Source organism: Pseudophryne corroboree, chromosome 2 (genome assembly GCF_028390025.1).
Source record: "Pseudophryne corroboree isolate aPseCor3 chromosome 2, aPseCor3.hap2, whole genome shotgun sequence".
Classification (NCBI taxonomy): Eukaryota; Metazoa; Chordata; class Amphibia; order Anura; family Myobatrachidae; genus Pseudophryne; species Pseudophryne corroboree.
In genome coordinates, this window is record NC_086445.1 from 591,344,398 (window position 1) to 591,360,456 (window position 16,059).

Consider the following 16,059-nt stretch of genomic DNA (forward strand, 5'->3'; position numbering starts at 1 on the left):
GCATTTATCTATATGCGTGATGCACAGAGGGATATTTGCACACTGGCATCTCGGGTGAGTGCTATGTCCATTTCAGCCAGAAGAGCCTTATGGACACGACAGTGGACAGGCGATGCGGATTCAAAACGTCACATGGAGGTTTTGCCGTATAAAGGGGAGGAGTTATTTGGAGTTGGTCTATCAGACTTGGTGGCCACGGCTACTGCCGGGAAATCCACTTTTTTACCTCAAGTCACTCCCCAACAGAGAAAGGCACCGACCTTTCAACCGCAGCCTTTTCGCTCCTACAAAAATAAGAGAGCAAAGGGCTTGTCGTACCTGCCACGAGGCAGAGGAAGAGGGAAGAGACACCAACAGGCAGCTCCTTCCCAGGAACAGAAGCCCTCCCCGGCTCCTGCAAAAACCTCAGCATGACGCTGGGGCCTCTCAAGCGGACTCGGGGACAGTGGGGGGCCGTCTCAAAAATTACAGCGCGCAGTGGGCTCACTCGCAGGTAGACCCCTGGATCCTGCAGATAATATCTCAGGGGTACAGGTTGGAATTAGAGACGGATCCTCCTCATCGTTTCCTGAAGTCTGCCTTACCAACCGTCTCTTCCGAAAGGGAGAGGGTGTTGGAAGCCATTCACAAGCTGTACGCTCAGCAGGTGATAGTCAAAGTACCCCTATTACAACAAGGAAAGGGGTATTATTCCACTCTATTTGTGGTACCGAAGCCGGATGGCTCGGTAAGGCCTATTCTAAATCTGAAGTCCTTGAACCTCTACATAAAAAAGTTCAAGTTCAAGATGGAGTCACTCAGAGCAGTGATAGCGAACCTGGAAGAAGGGGACTTTATGGTATCCTTGGACATCAAGGATGCGTATCTACACGTTCCGATTTACCCCGCACACCAGGGGTACCTCAGGTTCATTGTTCAAAAAGACGCTGCCGTTCGGATTGTCCACGGCGCCTCGGGTCTTTACCAAGGTAATGGCCGAGATGATGATTCTTCTTCGAAGAAAAGGCGTATTAGTTATCCCATACTTGGACGATCTCCTAATAAGGGCAAGGTCCAGAGAACAGCTGGAGACAGCTTTAGCACTATCTCAAGAGGTGCTAAGACAACACGGGTGGATTCTGAATATTCCAAAATCCCATTTAATCCCGACAACTCGTCTGCTGTTCCTAGGAATGATTCTGGACACGGTTCAGAAAAAGGTTTTCCTTCCAGAGGAAAAAGCCAAGGAGTTATCCGATCTGGTCAGGAACCTCCTAAAACCAGGAAAAGTGTCAGTACATCAATGCACAAGAGTCCTGGGAAAAATGGTGGCTTCTTACGAAGCAATTCCATTCGGCAGATTCCATGCAAGAATATTCCAAAGGGATCTGTTGGACAAATGGTCAGGGTCGCATCTGCAGATGCACCTGCGAATAACCCTGTCACCAAAGACAAGGGTGTCACTTCTGTGGTGGTTGCAGAAGGCTCACCTATTAGAAGGCCGCAGATTCGGCATTCAGGATTGGATCCTGGTGACCACGGACGCCAGCCTGAGAGGCTGGGGAGCAGTCACACAAGGAAGAAACTTCCAGGGAGTATGGACGAGTCTGGAAAAGTCTCTTCACATAAACATTCTGGAACTAAGAGCAATCTACAATGCTCTAAGCCAGGCGGAACTTCTCCTGCAAGGAAAGCCGGTGTTGATTCAGTCGGACAACATCACGGCGGTCGCCCATGTAAACAGGCAGGGCGGCACAAGAAGCAGGAGTGCAATGGCAGAAGCTGCCAAGATTCTTCGCTGGGCGGAGAATCACGTGATAGCACTGTCAGCAGTGTTCATCCCGGGCGTGGACAACTGGGAAGCAGACTTCCTCAGCAGACACGATCTTCATCCGGGAGAGTGGGGTCTACATCCAGAAGTCTTCAACATGTTAATAGACCGTTGGGAAAGACAAATTGTAGACATGATGGCGTCTCGCCTCAACAAGAAACTGGACAAATATTGCGCCAGGTCAAGAGATCCACAGGCAATAGCTGTGGACGCACTGGTAACTCCTTGGGTGTACCAGTCAGTGTATGTGTTTCCTCCTCTGCCGCTCATACCAAAGGTATTGAAGATCATACGGCAAAGAAGAGTAAGAACAATACTAGTGGTTCCGGATTGGCCGAGAAGGACTTGGTATCCGGAACTTCAAGAGATGCTCACGGACGAACCGTGGCCTCTACCTCTGAGAAGGGACCTGCTACAGCAGGGTCCCTGTCTTTTTCAAGACTTACCGCGGCTGCGTTTGACGGCATGGCGGTTGAACGCCAGATCCTAAAAGGGAAAGGCATTCCAGAAGAAGTCATTCCTACCTTGATTAAGGCACGGAAGGAAGTCACCGTGAAACATTATCACCGCATTTGGCGAAAATATGTAGCGTGGTGCGAGGATCGGAGGGTTCCGACGGAGGAATTCCAACTGGGTCGTTTCCTACATTTCCTGCAATCAGGATTATCTATGGGTCTCAAATTGGGATCCATTAAGGTTCAAATTTCGGCCCTGTCAATATTCTTCCAAAAAGAATTGGCCTCTGTCCCTGAGGTCCAGACTTTTGTCAAGGGAGTACTGCATATACAGCCTCCTGTGGTGCCTCCGGTGGCACCGTGGGATCTAAATGTAGTTTTAGATTTCCTCAAATCCCATTGGTTTGAACCATTGAAAAAGGTGGATTTGAAATATCTCACATTGAAAGTGACTATGTTACTAGCCCTGGCCTCTGCCAGGAGAGTATCTGAATTGGCGGCTTTATCTTATAAAAGTCCTTATCTAATCTTCCATTCGGATAGGGCAGAACTGCGGACTCGTCCGCATTTTCTCCCTAAAGTGGTATCAGCATTTCATCTGAACCAACCTATTGTGGTGCCTGCGGCCACTAGCGACTTGGAGGACTCCAAGTTGTTGGACGTTGTCAGAGCCTTAAAAATATACATTGCAAGGACGGCTGGAGTCAGAAAATCTGACTCGCTGTTTATATTGTATGCACCCAACAAGTTGGGCGCACCTGCTTCTAAGCAGTCGATTGCTCGTTGGATTTGTAACACAATTCAACTTGCACATTCTGTGGCAGGCCTGCCACAGCCTAAAACTGTAAAAGCCCACTCCACAAGGAAGGTGGGCTCATCTTGGGCGGCTGCCCGAGGGGTCTCGGCATTACAACTCTGCCGAGCAGCTACGTGGTCGGGGGAGAACACGTTTGTAAAATTTTACAAATTTGATACCCTGGCAAAGGAGGACCTGGAGTTCTCTCATTCGGTGCTGCAGAGTCATCCGCACTCTCCCGCCCGTTTGGGAGCTTTGGTATAATCCCCATGGTCCTTTCAGGAACCCCAGCATCCACTTAGGACGATAGAGAAAATAAGAATTTACTTACCGATAATTCTATTTCTCGGAGTCCGTAGTGGATGCTGGGCGCCCATCCCAAGTGCGGATTATCTGCAATACTTGTACATAGTTATTGTTAACTAATTCGGGTTATTGTTAAGGAGCCATCTTTAAGAGGCCCTTTCTGTTGTCATACTGTTAACTGGGTTTAGATCACAAGTTGTACGGTGTGATTGGTGTGGCTGGTATGAGTCTTACCCGGGATTCAAAATGCCTCCCTTATTGTGTATGCTCGTCCGGGCACAGTACCTAACTGGAGTCTGGAGGAGGGTCATAGGGGGAGGAGCCAGTGCACACCACCTGACCTAGTAAAGCTTTACTTTTTTGTGCCCTGTCTCCTGCGGAGCCGCTATCCCCCATGGTCCTTTCAGGAACCCCAGCATCCACTACGGACTCCGAGAAATAGAATTATCGGTAAGTAAATTCTTATTTTTTCTTACTACCAGGCTGATGTTAGTCTCTAAAGCTGCCCATACACCTAAAGATTTATTGTCCGATCTGGCTGGTTGGAACGAAAATCTGCTAATGTATGCGAGCAAATGACAATTGTCCATTTGCTCCAAAAGACCGGAAAACTGACAAAAATGGACTGACAATCAAATGGATTTAACAAATTTGTTTGACCATTTTTGTCTGTTTTTCAATGTATGGGAGCAAATGGATAATTGTCATTTGCTCCCATCCATTACCAGATTTTCGTTCCAACCAGCCAGATCGGACAATAAATCTTTAGGTGTATGGGCAGCTTTACTCAGACATCAACAATTTATGTCTTATTTTTCAATGTTTTATACTACCCACATACTGTACCATGCTATGCAGAATGGTTCGGCTTACCCACCTCTACTCCTCCCATTGTCAATAACTATATATTTTTGCTCCTTTTTTTTTTCATTTTATACATTTGAACCATGAATATTGCTTTCCCTAAGCATCAAACAGTAGTCTTTTAACTCTATGACCCTTTGTATGTTACCGGTGTAGACAAATGAGGCCCTAAGTAACCCAAAAAATGTAAGGTTTGGTCATTTAGACCCGATGTCCATCCTAATGGACAGCAATTTGCTAACGTACGTACACCAGCACATTACAAATCATTTTAATTCAAAAAATTTTTAATTCAATAATTTTTATTGAGATTTTATATTTTGCAGAAACACAAATAAAACAAAAAAAAACAAAAAAACTGGAAACAATGAATGCAGGTATACGAGGCAGATTATAGAATACACAACAATAGATATAGATAAAGGAGACACAGGATAATGCAGCTAATTAGAAATAAAGTATCTCCCAATACCATATTACGTAGAGGCCCACAGGCGCCATGTGCATCGTATCTAATTAAGAAAAAGGGGAGTACCTATTCCCATATATCTGTCAGTAAATACACATTGTTGTCAAGTATAGACCAAGAAAATGCAATTCATCTGCCAAAACATCCATAAAGAATAAAACAAAAGCCTCAAAAACAAACCAACCTAGTAACTTCCCACCCTGTATAGCCTACCACCAACTTATGTATAATTGGATCCCTAAAACCCCATCCCTCCCTAAACAATGCTAACTAGCCAAAACAACCCCTTCCCCTGAAGGATATTAAGGCAAAATGAAGGATAATAAGACATAACTGATGAAGGGCAATGTATTAGTTACCTGAGCTAGGTGAAGCCCAGCTCTCCCACTGTAGAATATTGTAGTTCTCACTTTTCTCCTGCAGGGTCCACAAGATACTTTGGGATATGGTGGAGCGACAGCTGATCTGCACCAAGCGGTCAAAGTTTTCTGGCTTCCCAGCATACAGTGGGCCCGTCCATATATCCCCACATACTGGCTCAGGCAAATCAGGTTTTTTTTGTGCGGCAGGAGCTGGACCGTGGTCTAAGGGCTGCTGCTTTTTAGCAGCCATAAGCTTTTGTTATTTTATTTTTATAGTCTTACTATTTTTTCTGAGTGATCTTTCTAAACAACATCTTATACGTACCTTAGAAAGAATCGCTCCAACAACTCCCCGCCGGGTCGTGACAATGCTTACCCACGAGTACGGATAAAACTAGCAGGTCCAGCAGACATTACCAGGCTGTGGCCGGAGCATGGGAGAAGGTAAGGCATCGGTTTCGCTTAGAGGGGGATCGCGGACACAGCCGCACTATTTTGAGAGGAAACTACCAAACAGTCACTGACGCGGCTGCCACCGAGAGTGCACCAGCGCTAGGCCTTTGGGATTATAGGCTCTGGGGTAGTAGGGTCAATCCCTAGGGTGGATGTCAGCAGTGGAGAATCAGACGTTCCCTTGGTCGCCCCTCCACCCGGTTCATGACCAGTTTCCTTCGAGTCTCCCGCCATGAACTGTTTCTCTTACGTCCTAGAGGATGGTGGGGACTCCAAAAGGACCATGGGGTATAGACTGGATCCGCAGGAGACATGCGCACATTTTAAGAATTTTACTGGGTGTGAACTGGCTCCTCCCTCTATGCCCCTCCTCCAGACCTCATTTAGATTTTGTGTCCAGGAGAGACTGGACACACACACTAGGGGAGCTTTACTGAGTTTCCTGGGAAAGACTTTGTTAGGCTTTATTATTTTCAGGGAGACCTGCTGGCTACAGGCTCCCTGCTTCGTGGGACTGAGGGGAGAGAAGTCAGACCTACTTCTTCTGAGTTAAGGGCTCTGTTTCTTAGGCTACTGGACACCATTAGCTCCAGAGGGTCCGATCACTTGGTGCGCCTAGCTGCTTGTTCCCGGAGCCGCGCCGCCACACCCCTCACAGTAGCCAGAAGAAAGAAGCCGGGTGAGTATGCAGAAGGCAGAAGACTTCAGTGACGGCAGAATATGTCAGTAATGGAGGTACAGCGCAGTGGTCGCGCTGCGCTCCATGCTCCCACACACACACCAACGGCACTCACAGGTTGCAGGGCGCTGGGGGGGAGTGCCCTGGGCAGAAAGTTTCTGAGGTTATTTTTACTGGCAAAAAATGCATATTCGGTGCCTGGGCACTATGTACGAGACCCCCGCCAGTATAAAAAAATTCAAATTTAAGCGGGACTACAGCGCGCCGGGAAGGGGCGGGGCTTAGCCGCACAGCTTACCAGCATCATTTTATCTCTTCACAGCGCATGAAGAGACGCTGGCCCGGCCCTCCACTCTCCTTACAAGTACAAGGGAGAAAAAACGGGGGGGGGGGGGGGGGCACAGGCAATTTGGTGCTATATGTGTATATATATTTACAGCGCAGCCATCATATATTATTTATTTGGTAGTATATGGGTGCTGGGGTGTGAGCTGGCATACTCCCTCTGTGTTCTCTCTACAGGCTTCCCTGTGGGTCTGTCCCCTTTTGACGAGTGTGGGTGTGTTGGTACTGCGTGTCGACATGTCTGAGGCTGAGTGTTCCTCCCCGGAGGAAGTTACTGGGGGCACGGAGAAGGATTTGGGATTGACTGTCGGCACAGCCAACTGCTGATTGGGTGAATATGTTGAGTACATTGAATGCAAATGTGGCATTATTGTCTAAGAGGCTAGATAAATCTGATTCTCAGACACAAACATGGAGAAAATCCATGGAGGACGCTTTGTCTCAGGTACAGGCCACCTCAGGGTCACAAAAACGTTCATTTACCCAGATGGCAGATACGGATACCGACACAGACTCTGATTCCAGTGTCGACTTCAATGAGGCCAGTTTACATCCGAAAGTGGTTAAGAGTATTCAGTACATGATTGTGGCTACTAAAGATGTTTTACATATTTCTGAAGTGCCTGCTGTTCCAGATACGAGGTTTTGTTTGTATAAGGGAAAAAAGCCTGAGGTGACTTTTCCCCCCTCTCATGAACTGAACGCTCTTTGTGAAAAGGATTGAAAGTCGCCTGACAAAAGGTGGCAGATTCCCAAGAGAATTTTTATGGCATATCCTTTCCCCTCTGACGACGGGGAGAAATGGGAGTCGTCTCCCAATGTGGACAAGGCTCTGTCCCGACTGTCCAAAAAGGTGGCGCTTCCGTCTCCTGACACGGCTGCCCTCAAGGATCCTGCGGATCACAAGCAGGAGACGACATTGAAGGTAATTTTCGTTACTACTGGTGCACTCCTGAGGCCTGCTGTGGCGTCGGCGTGGGTGAGTAGTGCGATTGCTAAGTGGGCTGATAATTTGGCATCTGACATGGATACCCTGGATAAGGATAACATTCTTTTGACTCTTGGTTATATCAGGACGCTGCAGATTACCTAAAAGATGCAGCGAGTGATATTGGCCTCTTGGGATCAAGGGCCAATGCCATGGAGGTCTCGGCCAGGAGGGCGCTGTGGATTCATCAATGGAATGCTGATGCCGACTCCAAGAAAGCTATGGAAGCTCTCCCTTTTAAACGTAGTGTCTTGTTTGGTGACGGCCCTGCTGACCTGGTGTCCACAGCTACTGCGGGTAAGTCATCTTTTCTTCCTTATGTTCCCACACAACAGAAAAAGGCGCCCCATTATCAGATGCAGTCCTTTTTGCCTAATAAATACAAAAAAGGAAAGAGCTCGTCCTTCCTTGCTTCAAAGGGTAGAGGAAGGGGAAAAAGGTCGCCTGCTGTGTCTGGCGCCCAGGACCAAAAGTCCTCCTCTGCCAAGTCCACTGCATGACGCTGGGGCTCCCCTGCGGGAGTCCGTGCCGGTGGGGGGCCGTCTCCGAATCTTCAGTCAGGTCTGGTTTCAATCGGGCCTGGATCCTTGGGTCTTAGACTTAGTGTCCCAGGGGTACAAACTGGAGTTTCAGGAGATGCCCCCTGCCGCTTTTTCAAATCAGCCTTGCCAGTTTCTCTTCCCGAAAGAGTAGTAGTAAATGCTGCGATACAAAAGCTGTGTCCACAGAGGGTCATTGTCCCGGTTCCCCCGTCCCAATGGGGGGAAGGTTTCTATTCGAGCCTCTTTGTCGTGCCGAATCCGGACAGCTCGGTCAGACCGATTCTGAACCTAAAATCCCTCAATCCGTACTTGAAAACTTTCAAGTTCAAGATGGAATTTCTTCGAGCTGTGATCTCCAGCTTAGAAGGGGGGGATTTTATGGCGTCAGTTGACATAAAAGATGCCTACTTACACGTCCCGATAAATCCTCCTCATCAGGCCTTCCTGAGATTTGCGGTGCAGGGATTGTCATTACCAATTTCAGAAGTTGCCGTTTGGGCTTTCCACGGCCCCGAGGGTCTTCACAAAGGTGATTGCGGAAATGATGGTACTCCTACGCAAGCAGAGTGTCACAATTATCCCGTACTTGGACGATCTCCTGATAAAGGCGAGATCAAAAGAGCAGTTGCTAAGAAATGTGGAACTTTCCCTCACGGTTCTGCAACATCATGGTTAGATTCTAAATTTGCCAAAGTCTCAGCTGATCCCGACAACTCGGCTGCCCTTCTTGGGCATGATCCTAGACACGGAACTACAGAGAGTGTTTCTTCCGGCGGGAAAAGCTCTGGAAATACAGACCATGGTCAAGGAGATTCTGAAACCGGCAAGAGTGTCGATTCATCAATTTACTCAAGTGCTAGGGAAGATGGTTGCGGCTTACGAAGCCATTCCGTTTGGCAGGTTTCATGCCAGGGTGTTTCAGTGGGATCTGCTGAACAAATGGTCCGGGTCTCACCTGCACATGCACCGGAAAATATGTCTATCTTCCAGGACTAAAAATTTCTCTCCCATGGTGGCTGCAAAGTTCTCACCTTCTAGAGGGACGCAGGTTCGGAATCCAGGATTGGGTCCTGCTGACCACAGATGCAAGTCTCCGAGGCTGGGGTGCAGTCACACAAGGAAGAAGTTTCCAGGGAAAATGGTCAAGCCAGGAATCTTGTCTCCACATAAATGTTCTGGAATTAAGGGCTATTTACAACGGCCTTCTGCAAGCAAAGAACCTTCTTCAAGGTCTACCTGTCCTGATCCAGTCGGACAACGTAACAGCGGTGGCGTACATAAACCGCCAGGGCGGAACAAAGAGGAGGGCGGCAATGGCGGAGGCCACAAGAGTTCTCCGCTGGGCGGAACAGCACGTGAGCGCTCTGTCAGCAGTCTTCCTTCCGGGCGTGGACAACTGGGAAGCAGACTTCCTCAGCAGACACGATCTCCATCCACGAGAGTGGGCCCTTCATCAAGAGGTGTTTGCAGAAGTGACAAGGAATTGGGGATTCCGCAAATAGACATGATGGCGTCTCGCCTCAACAAGAAGCTTCCGAGGTATTGTTCCAGGTCAAGGGACCCCCAAGCCTGTGCAGTGGACGCCCTGGTAACTACGTGGGTGTTTCACTCATTCCAAGAGTGTTGAGGATCATAAGACGAACAAGGGTTCAAGCAATACTCGTCGTTCCAGATTGGCCAAGGAGGGCTTGGTATCCTGATCTTCAGGAACTGCTAATAGAAGATCCTTGGCCACTTCCTCTCAGAGAGGACCTGTTACTGCAGGGGCCATGCGTGTTTCCGGACTTGCTGCGTTTGACGGCGTGGAGGTTGAACGCCAAATCCTAGCTCGGAAAGGTATTCCCGGGGAAGTCATCCCCACTCTCCTTAAGGCTAGAAAGGAGGTCATGGCGAAACATTATCACCGTATTTGGAGAAAATATGTGACGTGGTGTGAAACCAAAACAGCTCCTGCGGAGGAGTTTAACTTGGGTCGTTTCCTCCATTTTTTCCAGGCATGCGTGGATGCAGGCCTCAAATTGGGTTCCATCAAAGTGCAGATTTCGGCTTTATCTATTTTCTTTCAAAAAGAATTGGCCGCCCTTCCTGAGGTTCAGATTTTCGTGAAGGGAGTGCTGCATATCCATCCTCCGTTTGTGCCACCCGTGGCATCGTGGGATCTTGAAGTGGTGTTTCAGTTTCTTATGTCTCACTGGTTTGAACCTTTGCAAAAGGTTTAGTTAAAGTTTCTCACTTGAAAAGTGGTCATGCTTTTGGCCTTGGCGTCTGCCAGACGAGTGTCAGAGTTGGCAGCTTTGTCTCACAAGAGCCCATATTTCATTTTTCATGTGGATAGAGCGGAATTGAGGACTCATCAACAATTTCTGCCGAAGGTGGTTTCTTCGTTTCACATAAATCAACCTATTGTGGTACCTGTGGCTACGGATGCTGTGGCAGTCCCGAAATCTCTTGATGTTGTAAGAGCTTTAAATGTTTATGTCGCCAGAACGGCTCCTGTTAGGAAAACGAGGCTCTTTTTGTCCTGTATGCTTCCAACAAGATTGGAAATCTTGCTTCCAAGCAGACTATTGCACGCTGCATTTGTAATACGATTCAGCACGCTCATTCTTCGGCTAGGTTGCCGAAGTCAGTAAAAGCCCAATCTACCAGGAAGGTGGGCTCATCTTGGGCGGCTGCCCGAGGGGTCTCGGCACTTTCAACTTTGCCGAGCAGCTACGTGGTCGGGTTCAAACACTTTTGCTAAGTTCTACAAGTTTGATACCCTAGCTGAGGAGGACCTCATGTTTGCTCAATCGGTGCTGCAGAGTCGTCCGCACTCTCCCTTCCGGTCTGGAACTTTGGTATAGACCCCATGGTCCTTGTGGAGTCCCCAGCATCCTCTAGGACATAAGAGAAAATAGGATTTTAATACCTACCGGTAAATCCTATTCTCCTAGTCCGTAGAGGATGCTGGGCGCCCATCCCAGTGCGTACTGTTACTTGCAGTTGTATTGTTGGTTGTTGTTTTCGGTTACACAATGGTTGTGTATCGGTTATGTTCAGCTTGTTGCTGTTTTTTCGTTCATACTGTTATCTGGTATTCCTGCTAATCCAGTTGTACGGTGTTTTTGTGGTGTGAGCTGATATGTATCTCACCCTTAGATTAACAAAAATCCTTTTCCTCAATGTCCATCTCCCCTTGGTCACAGTTCCTATAACTGATGTCTGGAGAAGGGGCATAGAGGGAGGAGCCAGTTCACACCCAGTAAATGTCTTATAGTGTGCCCATGTCTCCTGCAGATCCCGTCTATACCCCATGGTCCTTTTGGAGCCCCCAGCATCCTCTACGGACTAGGAGAAAAGGATTTACCGGTAGGTATTAAAATCCTATATTTCCCGCTTCCCTCCGAGACGCTGTGTACTAAGGGGACCCTGTCGCAGCATAGGGGGCTGTGTTCACTATAGATTCACGGAGTGGCAGTGTACACTAATAGCGTCTGGATCCACTCAGCGTTCGCAAACGTATTGATCGGTCCTGGAAGCGGTGGTAAGTCTCTTTGTATACCACTCTACTGAGTACGGGTTGTACAGCAGTAAGTCTTTATCTACCTTTTGAGTACGAATAGTTGGATAAGTGCATAATGCATATGAGTCTGATAATATTACTGTGGTTTCTTTCGCTTTGCATCTGAATACGGTTAAAACTTTTCTAAAGAAATGCAGTAATATGTTTCTCCTACATACTTGAAATTTATCTGTAGTTGATTATGTGCTCTTATTGCTTATTATACTAATGTATAACCTGTGACTGACTGCTAGTTTGATTGCTGACTTTGCTATAATTCTGTCAGTTTTTTTTTGTCTATTCCGATCCTCAATGCTAGTGTTAGCAGGGCAGGGTCGGATTGTATAGTACTTTAAAACATTTTAAAGTGATTTACAGTCACAAATTGTGTAGTACACTGTGAAAGTGTATGATTATTTATAATGTCTAAGAGTGGCAATGGTTAGGAAAATACACTCACAGCAGCACCAACACTCATATCATGTTTGTCATGCAAAGCTGGGCTAACCTCTCATGATCTGGTTCAGGATGGGTTGTTTGCAAATTGTATTTGCTTTCAACAAGGTCTCTTGAAAAATTCAAGGTATACGCAGGTGCAAGTTGATCCCCCATGGGCTATGTTTGCACAGACATTATCCAGTATAGCTGAGCGGATAATTCCAACTTCTGTACCAGGTATAGGTTACACTATTAACACTTATGTGCAGCATTTCACCTGTGGTTTATCATTTCCAGCAGGGAAAGCAGTAGCCCCTCTACAGAAGCAGGCTGAGAAGCCAGTGGTAAGTAAATCACATAGACATGGAACAACATCTTCACAGTCTACACATGTTTCAGATGAGGATTCATCAGAGGAGGAAGACTCATTACACTCTGGTTCTGCGTACGAAGATGAGGAGGAACGTCAGTTCAGTGGACATATCTGAGTTGATTAATGCAATGAAGGCCATTCTATCCTTAGGTGAATCAGCAGAGCCTGTGTTGAAATCCAGGACACCTGTATTTAAACATCCCGAAACAGTTAAGACTGTGTTTCCAGGTTTAGAACAGCTGACAGAAATTATGGAAAGGCTTTGGCTACGCCCAGTAAGAAATTTAGAATTCCTAGGAAATGGAATTCCAATTATCCTCTTCCAGCTGGGGACTGTTTAAAGAGGGAGGTAGCCCCTAAAGTAGATACGCATGTATTTCGACTAGTGTGAAAATCTACATTATCTCTGCCTTCAACATCATTAAATTATGTCACGGATAGGAGAGTAGATGGTTTGCTAAAAAAAAAACTTTTTTCCCTATCTGGGGCAATCATTATACCATCCATGGCTTCAGCCTGGATGGCTAATGCAGTGGCTGCCTGGGCAGATGCATTGGAAGGGGATACTTCAATGTCATCTACAGAGCAAAAATCTCATATTGCATGTATCTAACAGGCTGCAATATTCTTGGAAAAAGCAGCCTTGGATATGGGTACTATTGCCTCTCAGGCATCAGCTTTGGCAACCAGTATTTTGGAGTCAGAAGCAGACTGCATGAAAGTAAAGTTTCCTTCCACTTACAAATTTAAGCCTAAAATCCCAGCTTTTCGATCTCAAGGAAAAGATGATGTCAAACAGTCCCAATACAACATGTCTGGTAAGACTAAAAAGCATCGGACTACCAGAGGACCGGCTTGTAAAACAGAAGATAAACCATCATCCTGATGGTGCGGGCCTCCACCTGGGGGACCCCAGGGTGGGAGGCCGACTTGTTCATTTTGCACAGATCTGGCAGCAGTCTACCAAGGATGCCTGGGTGCAAGAAGCGGTAACTCACGGTTATGCATTTGCTTTCAAGAAAAGCGCTCCTCAAAGGTTTATTTGTACCAGCCCGACTTTGGTAGAGAATAGGGCCAGGGCTTTGCAAGAGGCAGTTCAGGAATTGCTTCAGTCAGGAGTAATCATTCCGGTTCCTCCTGCTCAACAAGGACATGGTTTCTATTCCTACCTGTTTCTGGTCCAGAAGCCAAATGGGTCGTTCCGGCCCATACTCAATCTAAAAATGCTGAACAAGTACATTTAGGTACCTCTTTTTCATATGGAGACTTTACGTTCCATTAATTTGGCCATGGAGCCAGAGGATTTTATGGTATCCCTAGATATCCAGGATGCTTTCCTACATATCCCTATAGCCCTGTCCCATCAGCGCTATATCAGGTTTGCTATCCTCCAACATCAGTTTCAGTTTCAGGCTCTACCATTCGGATTGGCCACAGCTCCCAGAGTATTTAGCAAAATTATGGTAATAATGGCAGCTTATCTCTGCCAGCAGGGGATAAGAATTTTCCCATACCTCGACGATCTTTTAATCCTGGCACAGTCTCAGGAATTGCTTCTGTGTCATCTGTAGCAGACAATAGAGTGTCTGCAGAAGCATGCATGGGTCATAAATTGGGCAAAATTGTCTCTGGTTCCGTCACAGCAGATGACTCACTTGGGGGCTGTATTGGATTTGAGCCTTCAGGGAGTAATTTTATCTCTGGACAAAAAAGCCGAAATTCAGTTAAGGATTCAGGAGATTCTACACAGTTGGAAAGTATCCATTCATGCAGCAATGCGTGTGATGGGGTTGATGGTGTCAACATTCGACATGGTAGAGTATGCTCACTTCCATTCAAAGCCTCTGCAGCATCTGATCCTCACCAAATGGAATGGTTTTCATGAGATGATAAAAACACAGACAATGGTTCTTACTCAGAAAATAAGTGGCTACAGACAGCCCATCTGGACGAAGGGAGACCCTTTTGGATATCAGATTGGGAAATTCTGTCAACGGATTTCAGCCTTCAGGGCTGGGGAGCAGTGTCAGGAAGAAATTGCTTCCAGGGGGCAGTGGACCAAGGAAGAAAGTAGCCTGCCAATAAATATATTGGAACTCCGAGCAATATACATGGCATTGAATCAAGCAAAGGACATTCTTCAGGGAAAGCCAGTCCAGATCCGCTTGGACAATGCGATGGCAGTAGCGTACCTCAACCATCAGGGAGGAACTCGCAGCCGGAGAGCAATGAAAGAAGTAAGTCACACGTTATAGTGGGCAGAATTTCATCTTTCAGCCTTGTCCGCAGTAGTCGTTCCAGGAGTCCTAAACTGGGAAGCGGATTTTCACAGTCGACACACCATTCATGCGAACGAATGGACTCTACACCCGGAAGTCTTCCAGACCCTGGTCAACAGATGGGGGTTGCCAGGAAAAGATCTCATGGCATCTCGTCAGAACCACAAGGTGCCCGCATATGGATCAAGAACAAAGGACCCAAAGCGATCTTTGTGGATGCCATGTCAGTGAGATGGGACTTTCATCTGTCCTATGTCTTTCCTCCCATCGTCCTGCTACCCAGGGTGGTGAGAAAGGTAAAACAAGGAAAAAGTGCCGTGATACTAATAGCTCCGGCTTGGCCCAGAAGACATTGGTACACAGATCTGCGGAGGATGTCGATGGATGCTTCATTCCTCTTACCTCAACGTCCAGATATACTGATTCAAAGGCCTAGTCATCACAGACATCTGGATTGACTGTCTTTGATGGCGTGGCTCTTGAGATCTCCATCCTGATGTCAAGAGGATTCTCACAACAGATAATTCAAACAATGCTTAGAGCAAGGAAACCCTCCACAGCTCGCATTTATTATAGAATATGGCAAGCCTATATTTAATGGTGCAGTGAATGGAAATTTGACCCCAGGTCTTTCAGAGTTTCCAGAATCTTAGCATTTCTTCAGGCAGGAATGGATAAAGGTTTAAGGGTGGCTTCCTTGAGAGTGCAAGTATCAGCACTAACTGTATGCTTACAAAAGAAAATTGGCAACCTTCAGACTGTGCACACTTTTTTTTCCAGGGAATGCTACACATTCAACCTCCTTTTGTTCCTCCTACAGTGCCTTGGGACTTAAATTTAGTTCTAAAGGCAATTCAAGTTGCCCCATTTTAACCAGTTAAGAGAGTGGATTTTTAATGGTTGACATCTAAAGTTCTCTTTCTGCTGGCAATGGCTTCAGCTAGAAGAGTTTCAGATTTAGGGGCATTGTTATGTTGTCCTCCATTTCTGATTTTTTTTATCCAGATAGAGCAGTTCTCAGAACTAAATCTGGGTATCTTTTTAAGGTGGTGTCTAAATTTAACCTTAACGGAACTTTCTGCGGGAGATGCATTGTTGGACGTAGTCCGTGCCTTAAGGATCTACGTAGATTGTACCAGTGCTATCAGAAAGACAGATTCTCTCTTTGTTCTCTACAGATTTCACAAGAGAGGATGGCCTGCTGATAAGCAGACACTGGCAAGGTGGCTTCGGATGACGATTTCAGAAGCATATTCTCAAGCTTATCAACCTGTTCCAGATAATGTCTCTGCTCACTCTACTCATAAGGTAGGTCCATCATGGGCAGCACAACATCGTGCTTCAGCAGAACAGATA

General features: G+C 46.8%; 1 protein-coding gene across 4 annotated transcripts in view; it reads left to right on the forward strand.

The window, feature by feature from the left end:
- Positions 1-16,059, forward strand: part of LOC135037868 (uncharacterized) — a 444,500-nt gene that overhangs the window by 307,429 nt on the left and 121,012 nt on the right. The gene's annotated exons all lie outside the window — the stretch shown is intronic.